Source organism: Sander lucioperca, chromosome 16 (assembly GCF_008315115.2).
Source record: "Sander lucioperca isolate FBNREF2018 chromosome 16, SLUC_FBN_1.2, whole genome shotgun sequence".
Classification (NCBI taxonomy): Eukaryota; Metazoa; Chordata; class Actinopteri; order Perciformes; family Percidae; genus Sander; species Sander lucioperca.
In genome coordinates this window covers 1,434,841-1,450,759 of record NC_050188.1, presented here as the reverse complement: position 1 = coordinate 1,450,759, position 15,919 = coordinate 1,434,841, and the positions used below count along the sequence as shown (strand labels likewise).

At 40.8% G+C, this 15,919-nt stretch overlaps 1 long non-coding RNA gene across 1 annotated transcript; it reads left to right on the top strand.

Moving 5' to 3' along the window:
• Positions 1-867: 867 nt before the first annotated feature.
• On the top strand, positions 868-15,675 carry LOC118493502. Its single transcript, XR_004895452.1, has 3 exons — positions 868-880; positions 1,558-1,559; positions 15,568-15,675. It is a non-coding gene; the product is annotated as an uncharacterized LOC118493502 (long non-coding RNA).
• Positions 15,676-15,919: the final 244 nt, after the last annotated feature.

Here is a 15,919-nt window from a genome sequence, read left to right as displayed (position 1 = left end):
ACTCTTATCTGTACGGTTATGAAAAATAACGCATTCTGCTTCATGCATTATATTTTAATAACTATACAGCTCACCATAGATTATTAATTGGTCACCAAACTATCTGCACTTTAAAAACAAAAAAAGTTGTGAAAACTTAACATTTCAAGTGCATTCAAAATCTATAACCCAAATAGAAAATTGACAGTGGTACCTCATCTAAACAGCACAAGGTAATGACATTTTGATTAACACTGGGCTTCCAATCAAAGTGCCAATTCTGACAAAAAGAGGCAGAAAGTTTATGTAGGCTGAAAGGAGGGTGTGCCTGAGAGGCTGACGTACCATTCTGATTGTTTTATTACATATTTTCAGTAGAGACAGATTGAAAAATATTATACACACACACACACACACGTTGAAACAAGGAATCCCATGGGAATCAGTCCGTGGGTGTATTTGGTTTGGCACGTTTTCATGTTTAAAAGTTTTCTAACACACACGGATCAGGCGTGTGTGTGTGTGTGTGTGTGTGTGTGTTTTTGCAGGTTAGAATTGTGGTTTGGGCGTGTGCCTGTAGAGTTGTGTAGGTGTTAAAAAAAAAAGAAGTGATGAACATATTTTAAAAACCCTTTATATGTTGAAACTAAAGGCTTTATTGATGGCTAATAAATATTATTTATATATATATATAGAGATATTCAAATATTCAACAACAAGCCATTCATTTGAAAAACGTTTGGGTTGCCAGGTTGTTACTTTGTCTGATGTTTAGTCCGCTCCAGTAGCTAACACTCCAATGGAGCGTTAGACCTTCTGGAAAAGAGCTGCAGAATGTCCAAACCATAATCCATTTATTGAAGCAGCTAATCAATATGTTTATATTAAACACTGATTACATGTCTGCTTGTATGTGAAAGGGTCACTTGTATTAATGAATCCAGAGACAATAATCAGCCAACTCTGCAGTTCCCCTCAGCTCTATGGAGCTTTAGCCACTTTCAGCTCATTGTTTTGATTTAACGTCTCGCAACTTTAGTTTTGGTTCAGTATAACCATTGTCATCAGAGTTGTTTCCAGACAGCTGTTTTCAGAAAAGAAACCTCACTAATAAACTCACTGAACGCCACCTGTTAAACCAGACATACAAAGTTAATGACTAGCTGATGAAGAAAGAGGAGCATTTAGAATCAGATATGTTGGTGCAGTTGGAAGAGACCAAAACCAGAGCTAAAAGGAAGGTTAATATTGGACTTACATTCATCAGATGAAAAAAAATATGACTCCGAATGAATGCTACTGTTGCTACACAACTGCTGGATTTTAAATAAGCAACTGGAGACAGATAGCTCTTTATTAATGACTTATTAATACACTTTATCACTGCAGCCTTGATGGAATATTCTAAATTAAAAAAAAATCATTATTGATGAAAACATTTATAACTGCAATATTACGCAATAAATAACACCATCAAAAGGCAACTTAAATGTTTATATTGTTCATATTAATGGATTCTTAATTTTCTATAAATCCATGAACTCATTAACCGTGCGTAAGCATTGCCTTATTAGAAAGACGTACCAATTTATACAGTGAATACTGCATATGGGACCTGTATAATATTTAATTTACAAATCGTTTTATCTCTAAGTGTGTTTATTTACTAGTGTGGTCATTCTATTTGAATAAAGTTATAAATAAATGCTGTTTAAAACTGTCCAAAGTCTGACAGTTGGGTAATGAATTTTACTGTAAATCAGTCAATTGCTAGCACAAGTACATCCACAGTATTACCTCAGTCAGTAAATATATTGTACAGCTGAACGGCCCTATGGGTAAATGACAGGCAAATAATATCTACCTATAGGAACAATGGGAGTGCTTTCATTCCCGTTCACTTGCGTTGACGGATGACTGAACACAGTGAAGAGAGGCGGATTAAAGAAATACATCTCGCTGGCTTTAGTTAATCTTTATTTACACAGGGAAGGTTTGCTGATAAAGCGTGTTCTTTTCTCCTGCTCCTCCCTGCTTTACATTACACAGTTCAGTGTATAGACTACAACAGTAGGCTTTGTCAGACACCCAAGTAGAGGTAACCCCTCATCACTTTTTGACACATTATGCCGACATTACACCAAACGACAAATTTTCAATATCGGAATGAAATCATGAGAGTCTTGCTAGAGATGGGGCGCACTCCCGTTGTCTCAATTGTTTGGTGTGACCACTATTTTCCACCGGGCGCGTCTGCGCTGCGTTCCGGATCGCAGTCATTAAAGTCAATGCTTGATATTCCACCAACTGCACCACGGCGCGTCCCAGAAGTGTGCGTGAAGCGGCTCTCTGCTTCGCTAAAGATACACGCCAGGTCTATTTTACCACAAGCCACGGGCCGTTCACACAGCCGGGCAGGAAGTGAAACAGCGAGCGTATCCAGTCAATTTACCAAAAGACACCCCCCAATATCGTATATATTGCTAACTGTAATTGTTGTACATATGACTAATAAAGACTTGAAACTTGAAACACATCACAGCTTTCCTCAGTAGCTCTTTTGCCAAACACGTATATTATCTAAAAGGTGTCTAATTTGGCGGGGCGTTCACTGCAGGCAATTCATAACAGGATGACATGATGGAACATCGTTTTTTCCTTAACTTTTCATCCAGCACCCTCACTCGGTCACAATTTAACTGTATCCAGTATTGTTATTATGACTGAATACTCTGAATACAAAAGAAATGACATTTCCATCAGGCTTAGCTGTATTTTGTGTTTTTTTGCTATTAAGCAACTGTTAGCATGCTAACATGCTAAACTACAATGGTGAGCATTACTTAACATCAGAATGTTAGCATTGTCATTGTGCAGGCTCATAAACCATTCATACATATACTGTAGCAACGAAAAATAATGCACTGCAATTCGTATATTCAACGTATTTATTGATGCATGCACCGCATAAGGAGGAGGTTGGGCCAGGTCATAAAACACAGGGTTTTCAAGCGGTGGAGCGGAGTTCATGTCCCCAAGAAAACACAAGACTTTCACCCAGAAAACGTGCGTTCGTGTCGGCTAAACTCAACTGCAGCTGCCTCACGGTGACCAGTACCAGTCAGTAAGCTTTTTTTTTGGCAAAATGTAACTGTAAAGAACGCTAAACTTAACTATTAATTGTTGTGCATAAGTTTTCGTATGATATCATAGCATTACATTATGAGTATGTTAGCATTTAGCTTGCATAGACTGTGCCAACCTCACTTTCACAGCTTCTAACATGACTGTAGACTCTTTTTTTAGGTGGAGATCAACAACAGTGCTGCATGGTCTTAGAGCTGTTACACACCAACCAGACGGCCGACCATCGGCAGAAAAGGCAGTCGGACTGATCAGTCGGGTCCCCGAGGTAAAAAAAAATGCCTCAAAACACACTGAGGCGACGCCGACTTGAGCGTACGCTCTGCACGTGCACGCAATTTCCACTGGATGCGGAACATCTGTGGAACGTCTCCGGAATGTCGACAGAGTCAATGGGTTTCCATTAAAGTCAATGTGTGTATTTCCACTGACTGTAGAACGTCTGCGTCCTGACTCCGTCCCAGCTCCGGCGGTCCGCAGCCCTCCGGAGCAGATACGCAGAGCTTCTATTTTTGCCGGACGCCGGAGAGCTCCGCAGCAATTCAGCACACGGCAGATAGTGCGGGACAGGAAGTTGAGCACAGAAACAAAATTAAAATCCGGTTAATTTTCAAAGTAAAATACACCGTGCTCACGGCGGATCATATTTCCCTGCACTACACCTTGAAAACACAGCACAGAGTTGTTTCCCCTCTACTCCTCTGGATGGAAACAAACTGTTGTTGGTTTTGTGGTGCTATTCTACGTGAATTCGTGAGATATTGTGGGTCCTCGTAACTTCAGCTGTCAGTCATGGCCGCAGCCGTGCTGCAACAAATCCAGACCTAGTGGGTATTGACGGGCGGCGGAGCACAGAGCCGTTCCGCAGCGGAGCCGGTCCGCAGACGTTCCGCATCCAGTGGAAATTGCCGGTAATACGTCTCCATAGCAGCAGGCGGCGCTTCTCTGTATTGTTTCCCAGAAAATGAAAACCGGCAGCTGATAGGATGAACGCGTCACGTGGGTCTTTTTTCTCCATGGCGGCTTGTTCAGAATACGATCTCATATTGTACTAAAATAGTTCACCGAAACGTGTTTCTGAAAACATTTTAAGCGAGAAATAGGCCGTGCAGTTGCTGAATCTGTCTTCATTTCAGATCAACAAAGGTCAGTTTAAAAGATTTTTGTAAGATTTTGAGAGGCTCATCCGCTCGCCATTTCTGGGTGAGTCCTGACTGCCCTGTCTCCGACTGAACATGTCAGGTCGGCCAAAATAAAGGCTGTCGTCCTCCAACGGACGACGGCACGGAACACACCGAACAGACTCGAGTCACTGACCTCGCCAGACTGTCCGACGGTCGATAATCGGGTTGGTGTGTCAGGGCCATTACACATGTTTCAAATAGATCTACTACTTGAAAATCTAATACATGTGTCACTTTTTTTGTATGCATGAGACAGGAAACCGGCAACATCCTGCTGCCTCTTTCGATTATTAGATTTCTTTTTTGTTTTCCTAGAAGTACGAGTGTGTGTGTGTGTGCGTGCGTGTGTGTGTGTGTGTGTGTGTGTGTGTGTGTGTGTGTGTGTTTGTGTGGGACCTCAGACCGCAAAAACAGGTGAAGGCTCCTTCGTTGCCATGGTTGCCACAACTTCCTGTCAAAGTCAGGCAATAATACACAAACATCTTACAGAAAGAGCGCATGGCTTTAAAGTGGTTCAGTCTTTCTGCAGCCAAAAGAAAGAAAGAAAGAAGAAAGAAAGAAAGAAAGAATGTGAGACAAATTGTGGATGGGGATGAGCGAGTGGGAGAAAGAGACAAAGAAAAATAAGAAAGAGAAAGTGGGGGAGAGTAAGAGGGAGATGAAACAGAGGTGTGAAGAATGAATAGAGGCCTGCAGTCTCATTTTACAGTCAGAAAAAAAAAAAAGATTAAATGAGAGGGAGAGGAAGAAAAGCTGCTTGAGGAATTCCATTCAGCTATTTCTGAGAAGCATGGGAATTTCTTGAGAAATCCTCCTCTGGATGCAGCAGTGGGAGAGGAGAACCCCAGAGAAGGAATGCTTTGAGGGTCATTTCACCCGTAACGTGAAGAATTCTCCCACTTACCCCGAGTGGTGTCTGTTCAGTTTTAGATTCATGCTGTAGTTTAAAGATACTCAACCCTGGGATTTAAAATGAACATTGAGAGAAACACATTCATAAAACTCAACAAACGGCAACACATCTTTTCAGAGACAGTGGTTGTGATTGTCAAACTGCAGTTTTTTAGGAACTATTTTCAACAACAACTAGAGGTTTGAGAAAGAAAATGTAAAATCTGCATTATTTCAAGATGAAGTTAAATCTGTCTCTTAGGACCATACAAAGCTTTACAATCCTTTTTATTTCATTAGTCACAGAAAATATGTACACTTTCCAAATCTGCATCAGGATGTGAATAATGAATGAGCCCCAGCTGAGCCTATGGTACCCTGTGGAGTTTTCTTTGCCATTAGAAGCTGCATGGAGCCATGTTTTTATGAGAGAGTCCTGTTTTGCATCTCATTTATGCCCAAGAGGACACACATGCACGTGCGAAAGGCAGAGAAGAAGACTCTAGCTAACAAACAAGGACGAATCTGTGAATATTGTACGGGGCAGGAAACCCATTAGACACGTTTTGTTAGGCATCAAGGACAAATACATACACATACAGTAACTATGTTCAATCGCACCATACGGTCTAGCGCTGTCCTGGAGAATTTCAATTATTTTGAGCACTTTAAGGACTTTTCATTTTCTGTTGGTTTAGCACATGAGATTGAAAGTTCATTCTTGACCTTGTAAAAAAACCCAATTTCACTACAGAGTCCATTTAGTAGCTGTTCTGGAGGTTTCTATCATATCACATCATTTTCAAAAATGAACTTTAACTTTAAGGAAAACCTTTTTCTTAAGGTCTTTTTTAGCTTAAGAACCAGATAGTACGAATAAAGATAAACGATAGCTATACACATCTGAAATATGTATAGCTTTTGTTTAAACATTAAGAAGACGATTTGTGCTCACTCTTGCATCCCCTTTAAAAAACAGTTTCATCTCATTTTAACTGGTCACTTCATCATCTGACCGATATGACATGTCAGCTACTGAAGACCTCCAACATTCAAAGTACAGCTCAACTCATCTTTTTCCCAGAGGTGTTGCATTACTGCAGGGAGGTTCTCAAAACGAGGGGTCACACATGGCTCACAGGTGGCCCCTCCAATCCAAAACGGGCCCCCAGCACCCGTCACAAAGGCTTGATTTAATGTGCAGAGGGTCTCAGGGTGAGAGGAAGATATTTCAAATATGATATCCACACAGTGAAAAATGAGCCATTCCCCTTTTAAATGCACAACAAACTGGCTCCCTGTTCATGTGTGTGCATGATGTGTTAACAAAATAACACGAAGGGAGGGCAGAGGGTGGAAGAGAAAAAAAGAAAGAAAGAAAGAAAGAAAGAAAGAAAGAAAGAAAGAAAGAAAGAAAGAAAGAACAAAAGAAAAAAGAAAGAAACAAAGAAAGAAAGAGAAAGAAAGAACAAAGGAAAAAAAAGGATGTGTGGTTTTGGTATAAGGGTGGAGCGTCCTCAAAAACAGGAAATCAGTTAAAATTGTGTTTTGCATTTTTTATATATCAAAGTACGCAACATTACAAATTTTAACCACATAGAAGATGTGGAAAGAAGAAGACATACATCATAATGATGACTACACTTAAAAAAGAGCATACAGTGATAAACTCTGACAATTAACCGGTCAAATCCGACACTGAACTATTAAACCTGGTGTATACTCGCCGCAGCCGAGCTGTCGAGCTCCAGTGTGACGTCATGGGAGCACCGTAACTGTTTATACTCGCGTGTGGTGGTCGCGACACAAGTTGCAGTCTTCTCCTGAACAGAGGTGGCTTTTTCATTTTGTAAACCTATAACATGCACAAAAAAGATATATGACACAATAAAGGAAAGGGAAAAAGCATAAGATGAGCACTTTAAATAAATACATGCACCCATTCACACACTGATGGCAGCAAGCTACCATGCAAGGTGCAAGAACAGATGGAACCCTGTGATTAATTGACGACTGGCTGTACTTGCTGAGCTACAGCCACCCTAATTTAAAATCAATACAAGTGTCTACAAGGCCGCTATGTTCTCTGGACATAACAACAACATGAAGTGTCTATTCAAGCAATCCTTGTTACATAAACAGCTGTACAGATCTGTACAATCTATCTCTAGGATTGGTTCACAGGAGCTTGAGCAGCACCATGGTACATCAATAACAATGTAGGAGGGACAACTGATGTTCCATTTAAGCCATTTATTGTCACTATGCGCACATTTACAGCTATAGGAGATGATGAGGCTTGAGTGATGAGTTATGTTGTTTTTTTACAACGCACAATAATAGGTTTGTATCTAAATCGCAAGGACAGAGGGCCCTCACAAGCTGCTTCATGTTGCTGCCAGCCGGAACAAAGAATATGGGCGTGACTTATAGAGTAGACCATTGATTAGGAGTGAGTGAAGTCAGGTGAGAGTGGGTGAATCCATGCCATGGAAGTAGGCAGAGGGTTACTGAATAGTACAGTATATGGCTCTATTCTACAACATGTACTAGATCTCAGGAGTGCCTGATTCTGGAGGTTCCCACATTCTAAACACAGCTCCGTAAAAAGACGTGTAAATGTTTTACTTCATGCAAATAGAATAAACTGATCCAACAGGAGTTGGATCACCTGGTTTCTTCCATCATTGACTATTTTTGTCCCTGCAATGGTTAGACCTTTAAGATTCACTTGGTTTGTATCCCATATTGTTCTGTGTCTCTGATTTTATTTTTTGCTGGCTGGATGACTTTTTTTCTAACCCTTTCTCAATTTCTCAATTATCTAACCTTAACCTTAACCCTTTTTGGAGTTTATTGTTTTTCCAAATAATTTGCCTGAAAGTAAACAAAAACACAGTTTTTTGCCATCTTATGTGCATAAGTTCAGTGATTGGGCTCTTAGTGCCTGAATACTGAGTTTATCTGTGTTTTAAGTCCCCAACGTCTGGAAGGCACTAGGATTAGGCAATGGTTATGGTAAGGGTTAGGGTTAGGGTTAAGGTTGGGGTTAGGTGCCTTGAAGTCAACGGTCGCTGCGCTGCCTGGAAGGAGACATTGGGGGCCTAAAACACTATTGAGCGAATACTGAATGCTGTGCCTGAACGCATCCATGGAGTAGAGTAGACGGTGGAGTAGACGCCCATGGAGGACTGAAGCTGCTGCTGCTGATGTGCTGCTTTCTGCCTGTGTAGACATGACGGTAGATCTTTAAACCCCAAAATGACATCCTCAGCAGGTGTGCACAGAACAATAAAATCCATAAAGCCATCAACTCTTCTATGTACTTTGTTTGTTAAAGATGGCTCTTAAGTGATGTTTAACTGTTTCAGAGACGCTAGTTAGAGGCAATCATCAGTGTGTGTGTGTGTGTGTGTGTGTGTGTGTGTGTATGTGTGTGTGTCTCTGCGTGTGTTGTTTTAGTTGCTTTATGATGCCCTCCACCCCTCTTCCTCAACACACACATGCACACCCCATTAACCCTCCATACAGTACCATTACACCCTGTGCGGAAAAAAAAACACAAAAACAGCAATGCAAGAAAAACAGAGAGAGAGAGAAAGAGAGAGAGAGAGAAAGAGAGAGAGAGCGAGAGAGAGAGATTGCGCAAGAGAGAACATGCTGTGTAAACATTAGTCATGCAGATGAATGAGACTTCCCCGTTTGTTGTTCCAGTGTTTGGTCTGACGGAGACAGAGAGGATGAATGGATGAGTGTGAGAAAAAGAGAGAGAGAGAGAGAGAGAGAGAGAGAGAGAGAGAGAGAGAGAGAGAGAGAGAGAGAGAGAGAGAGAGAGACAATGAATGAGGTAGAGAAAGCGGAGAAAAACAGTGGAGTCGGCGGAGTTATTTTGGGCGTCCAGTGTTCTAGACTTCCTGTTTCGTTTTGGGAGACAAACGCTGTTGTTTGTGTCATCGGGACAAAACCAATCAAAGCTCATGAAGAATGATTATATGCTCGGGGACGTAACGATCGATACGCTGATAAGGAATATCTGCTCACAGACTGCAGTCACACACAGAGGTCAAAGGTCAACAGAGAGTTAAAGATCTGCTCACACAAGCACGAGTGAACACACACACACACTTGCACGCATGCACGCACACACACACACACACACACCGTCACTTTAGAGGATGGACACAGCAAAGCAGAGCATGGGAGTGAATGGGAGAACTGGATTTAAGCTGGAAACACTACTGAAGATTAATCATGTCTTTCTTTCTTTCTTTCTTTCTTTCTTTATTTATTTCTGTCTTTTCTTTTTTTTTCAATTTAGTGCTTACAACCAACCCTACCTGTCCCGGTTTTCAACTATAACACTCACCGTTACACTCTGTTACACATTAACAAGAAAAAAAGCTGCTTCTTTATGGGGCCATTCTTTTTAGCAAAACTATTTGCAAATGTGTGTGGATAGTTGTGTAACTGTAGCTCAATCCCTGTGTGTGTGTGTGTGTGTGTGTGTGTGTGTGTGTGTGTGTGTGTGTGTGTGTGTGTGTGTGTGTGTTCAGAGATTCTTTCACCACACATTTGTAAATGTGTGAAAGAATCTCTGAATGCGTACTGAGATTTGTGAATGTGTACAGGAATCTGCAGATGTGTAAAAGAATCTGTGTGTGTGTAATCAGATTTGTTAATGTGTAAAAGAATATCCAAAACTATATATTTGCAAATGTATTGCGATTCATAAATGTGTAGACAAATCTGTAAATGGGTACACAGATTTGTGCATGCTTAGAGAAATCTGTGAATGCGTACATTAATGTGTAAACGTGTAGACAAAACTGTAAAAGCGTACATAGATATTATTGGCTGAAAAAGCATTAGCATTTTGTTCAAGGAGCTGGAAATACAGAGAAGTCAACAGTTACAACTCAGACGGACTCTCAATTGACTGTCTTTTTACACGTGACTTTTGCTACTCTTCTGCTGTGACAGAGATCTGCAAGTGTGTGTGTGTGTGTGTGTGGATATTTGTCTGTACCGCTCTGCTCGCACTGTGCCTAAATAGCAATACAGGCTACACACCAGCAGTCGACAGCACCACAACAGTGTGGCCCGGCACAAGTATCCCCTGCTGTCAAGATGCAGGCTAAGGCTGCGTTCAGACAGGACAACAGCGATCCAGCGATTTTCCGCAGGGTTGTTCGGCGGGGGGTGGGAGTGTCAATGAAACGGCCCATTTGTGTGACGTTCTTTAACGTCACGTTGATTAGTTCTCTCACCTTAAATCTTAAATCGTATTAGGTTTTAGACACTTAGTCAAGTTTTTTTTCCTTCACTTCCTCTCTCTCTTTTCTCTCCCAAATTGTGTGAATGCCTTTGTTCCAAAATCTCATTCCCTTCTGGGATCCTCGCTGACCCTTACTGACCGTTGGTGAGATGGGGTCATGACCTGCTGTGTGTGTGTGTGTGTGTTTGTGTGTGCGTGTATTTTGGGAGTTAACACATGAGGCCAGATGGTGCAGCAGCACTAATGATGCCACAAAGCAATAAAGCTCAGTTCAGACCAAAGAGTTTGGGACAAGACAAGACGAAACTTGCAATGCGACGAGACGGTGTTTCATCTCCATAGCAACGACTCTGTACTTTCGTCTAACTTCCGACTTACAGGCTTTTCTGTAGCTGGATGTCATTTTTAGCATCTCAAAATATGGATGAGGACAGTGATAGTGAGGTGCTTGCTACAGTTGCATTTCTAGTAGTGATGAAATGGCGAAAACAACTTTTTATTTCTCCAATTCACTGCTTTGTTCTTACGCTGCCCCCTTCAGTCACTCTCAAGCTTTACCATTTCTCTACCATTTGGACCAGCTGACAGTTTGTAACTGACTTGACCAGCTAACTTCTCTATTTGCTGTTATATTTGACATCTCTTACGTTCTAAAACCAGCCTCTGGAGATGGTAGAGCTTAAACGGGATCTGTTAGAATGGTGCACTGTAAGACATTTCATGGTAGTTTAACTTGGAAATGCAAGTTCACCTGCTGCCTTGAAAATCGAAGTTCACTCAACTTGAAGACTGCCTTTGTTTCAACTTAGAAATTAAAATTAATGAGGTTGATGTAATTACAGTGTTCTAGTTTTGTTAAAGTTGTTCTTTTAGTTGATTTAACTTTTTATTACTTGGTTTAACTTCATACTTTAAGTTAAAACAAATAACTTATTTTCTTTAATAATGCAAGAAACCTTTCTTGCCTAGTATAACAGATATACTTTTCTGCTTTATTACAACTCACAGTTTCAAGTTAAAACAACATAACCACATTTATAGCGGCCCCCAGGGACCCGTGCGAAATAGGAGCCCCTCTAAAGCCGCTGATCTTGCATCACTTGACATAAAAGGGCCACTAGTGAAGTGACACGCCGTAGATTAATGGCTGAAGGAAGCCTATTATTGCTCAAAGTCTAACGCTGTAGGGCTGGGCGTATCGATCTAAATATTGATAGTATTGATACCAAGATGAGTATTGGTATCGGATCGATACTGTCGTGATGAGATCGATACTTTTGTTGCAGTTTCTCTCCCGAGTTCATGCGAGCACAGCGTCTCTCCAAGTCTGTGCACAGTGTGCAAACAGTGCACCTCTCTCTCTCTCTCTCTCTCTCTCTCTCTCTCTCTCTCTCTCTCTCTCTGCCCCTTCCCCCTCCCTGCTCTGCCGGAGGCAGAGAGCGGAGAGTCAGAACAGTTATATTCATATTTATACATTGTGGCTTTTGTTTACTTATTTTGCACAACTGACTTCATTTTTCACAGATATCTGTGTGTAATGGAAGGTATTTTTGGTTGTGTTGTTGACTTTGTTATATTTATGTTTTGTTATATTATTTTATTATTTTTATACCGTTACATTGTTTTATGTTGTTCTAGTTAGTAAATAAAAACATTTAGATTTGCCTAAAATCTTTGTCCTGTGTTTTATCATAATCAACTAACTAAAGGCAAAATCACAATTATTCAATGATCGTGACTTTACAAGTAAAAAGTATCGGTATCGGCTTGATACCAAAATTCCCAGTATCACACAACCCATAAAGCTGCAATACTCCAGCTCTTCTTATCAAACGTAACAGTCACTTAACTCTTGGTTACAAATGTAAACCAGCACAACAATGACAATTACCAGGCAACAAAACACTACATTCTAAGCAGACACGTTTAATAAACGGAATTCATAAAGTTACATTTGTATTTTGAACAAACTGCAAACTTTTCAGCAAATTTTTACATTTACCGCCTTGCATCATGGGAATTGACCAGCCAATGAACCAATTGCACCTGACTGCAGTACGCAGATCGGGGTTGGGCTAAATGTGGGCGGAGCTAAACGTTTGACTTTTGAAAAGTACTTTCCATTTAAATTTGAGAAGAGTGAAATGCCAAATTCACAATTCACAAGCTTTTGACAGGTACTCCCTCCACCGGTGGCACTAGTGCTTTCTTGTTTGCCACAACACGTGTTATATTTTAGTTCAAATTTGAATAGGCTACATCACTTATCTGCGGTGTATAATTAATTTATTGTGTCCATGCTTTAACTATGCCGTGAAAAAAGAAAAAAACTCGAAAGGCAACTCTTTTTTGTTGCAACGCACACACATGCTTTTTTTTTAACTGATAACTTAACTTACATACCCAAGTTCAATCAACACATACATATCTGACAACAAATTAAAATAGTCGACCCAATGAATAAATGCAAGTTTAACTTTCAAAAACTCATAAAGTTGAGTTCAAAATCCACAACTTGTATTAGCTTGTTCAGTTAAAAATAAGAAATAAGTGGACATAACTAAATGGGTCTGTAATGTTTTACAGTGTTGACGTAGTTAGGGTTAGGCATGGAGAGTGGGGATTGGTTAGAGTTAGAGTAAGAATACCAGGGTATTGTCGCAGGCGACGCCATCAGCTGGTTTGAGTGGATCTGAGAAGGGCGAGTTCAGACCGCTGCAACTTTTCCTTTCGTCGTTCTTCTTCCTTTTCTTTCGACGTTCTAAAACTGTTTCCTCTCTTCGTGAATCTCGTCGTGGGTAATTCATTTTTTTATAAGTAAAAAAAAACAAAAAAACATGAACATGCAAACATGGTAATGAAGCCGATGATATCCTGCAGCACTGTAACACACAGGGCCCTATCTTGCACGTGGCGCGGCGCAGCGCAGTGCAGAACTCGACCCAAGTGTCTTTGCTAGTTTAAGACCGACACAGTTGTCAATTTCCCATCCAGCGCCTGCGTCGTTTAAATAGCAAATGCACCTGCGCCCATCTTTTCGGCCGTGGGCGTGCTGGTCTTACAGGGAGGTGTGTTCAGGTGCATTCTTGGCGTATTGCTACCTTGAGGCAGCGGGAAGTGATCGCGCCATTGACCAACAAAGGCCTGGTCTAAAGTCAACAGCGCAGCATTTCATTGTTATTTTAACAGCGCATTAGTAAAACGCGCCTAGGCTCGTGCACAGCACGCGCACACTATGCTTGTTACACACACACAGGGAAGCACAGCAGCACACAAACATGCAAAAGATTACAAATAAAAATATTACGATGCAAATCCGCCATCATACCGCCAAGTTACAAACGTGCCTGGCTTTTAAAGGGAATGGGAGATGACACTCTGATTGGTTTATTACATGTTACGCCCAAAACACACCTATGAATTAATGAAGACACTAAGTACAACCCTTTTGAACCATGCACCCGGCACATGGACCCTTTTTTCCACCGTCAAACTAGCAAAAGTGGATTTGGACACGCCCTAAACGCACGTGTGCCAGGCGCTTCACGCCGTGCGCTTAGATCGTTAAAATAGGGCCCACAAAGGTTGAGAACCCTTATTAACCCTTAATCTGTCCAGGCAAGTTCAATATCATTCTGTGTTAGGAAATTGAAGTTTATCCAACTACTTCTGTTAACCTACTCCAAGTCAGAGTAATGTATTATTTTACATCATCATACTTTTTACTTATGTTTTTGTTTTTTCACAATTTTACTAGTTAAAATACCTCAAATCTGTATGCTGTAGACATATGTATTTCTTTCCTTTACTTTCTTCTCCTTTCTTCGTGCCCACTTCTGCTCCTTCTTCTTTTTCTTCAACCTTTTTAAATCTTTCCTTATCCTTTTCATTTCCTTTTTCTTTCTGCATTCTTTTTTAATCTTTTGTTTTTCTATCATGCTGTCCTCTCCCTTTCTTCTCCTCACTGTCTATTCTCTTGCCTCGATTCATTTTCTCTTGTAATTTTGTTTCCTTTCCCATTTCCTCTTCTCTTCCTTTCTCCTTTACCTCCATTCATTTTATATATTTTATATTCCTTTCCTTTCCTACTTACACACTTTTTGCCTTTCACTTTTACTTGTTCTTCTTTTTCTTCATTATTTCTAACTCTTTCCTTATCCTTTTAGGATTTTGTCATTTCTTAGTTTCTTTATACATTCTTTATCCCCTCCTGTGAACTTGAACTTTCCTTGTATTGTGGTTTGAAAAATGTGATTCATCTTGACAATATCCGATGACTCAGTCTGCTGTCAGCCCATTTTGCCTCGAATGAATGAATAAAAAAAAATTAAAAATCCAGATCCGGTGTACTCTCCTTCCAGTAAGTAAATCTTTTTTTTATTTATTTTTTATAACTGCCAAGAGAAAAGGAGAAGCCTGTTAGTCACTCTGATATTAAATTACGCAGCAGTTTGAACCTCGTCCAATTTGAATGGTTGTGGAGTTCTCTTCCAACCAATCACGGCATTCCCCGCCGCCCACAGGATTCCTCTCAACCAATAAAGAGCCAGCATTGAGTGACACAAATGGTATTCCATTCATTCCTGAGCGCTGAGCGTTACACGGGTGGTTTGGTGTTTCCTTTTTTCTCTCTCTCAACTGTCCATCCCACCCTCGTTCTTTCCGGTTTGTGTGTGTGTGTGTGTGTGTGTGTGTGTGTGTGTGTGTGTGTGAGTGAGTGATGTGGAATGTGTGGAGGGATGTGAGCAACTTCCTGTTTTTAGTTGTTAAGTGCATCCCTGTGGAATTTCACAGTGCGTGTGTGTGTGTGTGTGTGTGTGTGTGTGTGTGTGTGTGTGTGTGTGTGTGTGTGTGTGTGTGTAGCAGGGCTGTAGTACTCCAGTCCGGTCTCGGACTCGCTGGTATTTGGACTTGGACTTGTCTCGGTCAGATCCTGGCCATTATTTTGAGGCATAAACCAACCATAGGGGTACACTCTGTAATACTGGTCACTTCTTTTCCACACTACATCTGGAGTGAAGCTATATTGTCATTTAGTTGCTCAAATGCTCAGTACTAGCAGTGGTATTAGTAGTGGATTGGTGTTTGTATCAGTTCTAACACTGCTATTATGAGGTATCACCATATGTCATTCTGTTTTCTTTAGATTAGATTATATGATATCAAGGGGAATCGCTATACTTAATAATCATGGGTGTTGTGACACTGTTTTTGCTTTTAGATCAACAAATAATAACCCAAAATTATTGTCTTGATACTGTCATACATAAGACCTTTCTTTTTCTGTACTGGACTCGGTCTTGTCTTGGACTCAAACCTCTTTGTACTCGGTCTTGACTTGGTCTCATCTAGTCCTGGTCTTGGACTTGTCTTGGACTCGACAAAGGTGGTCTTGACTACAGCCCTGGTGTGTAGAGTACAGTTGAAATGAGTAGGACAGAGGGGA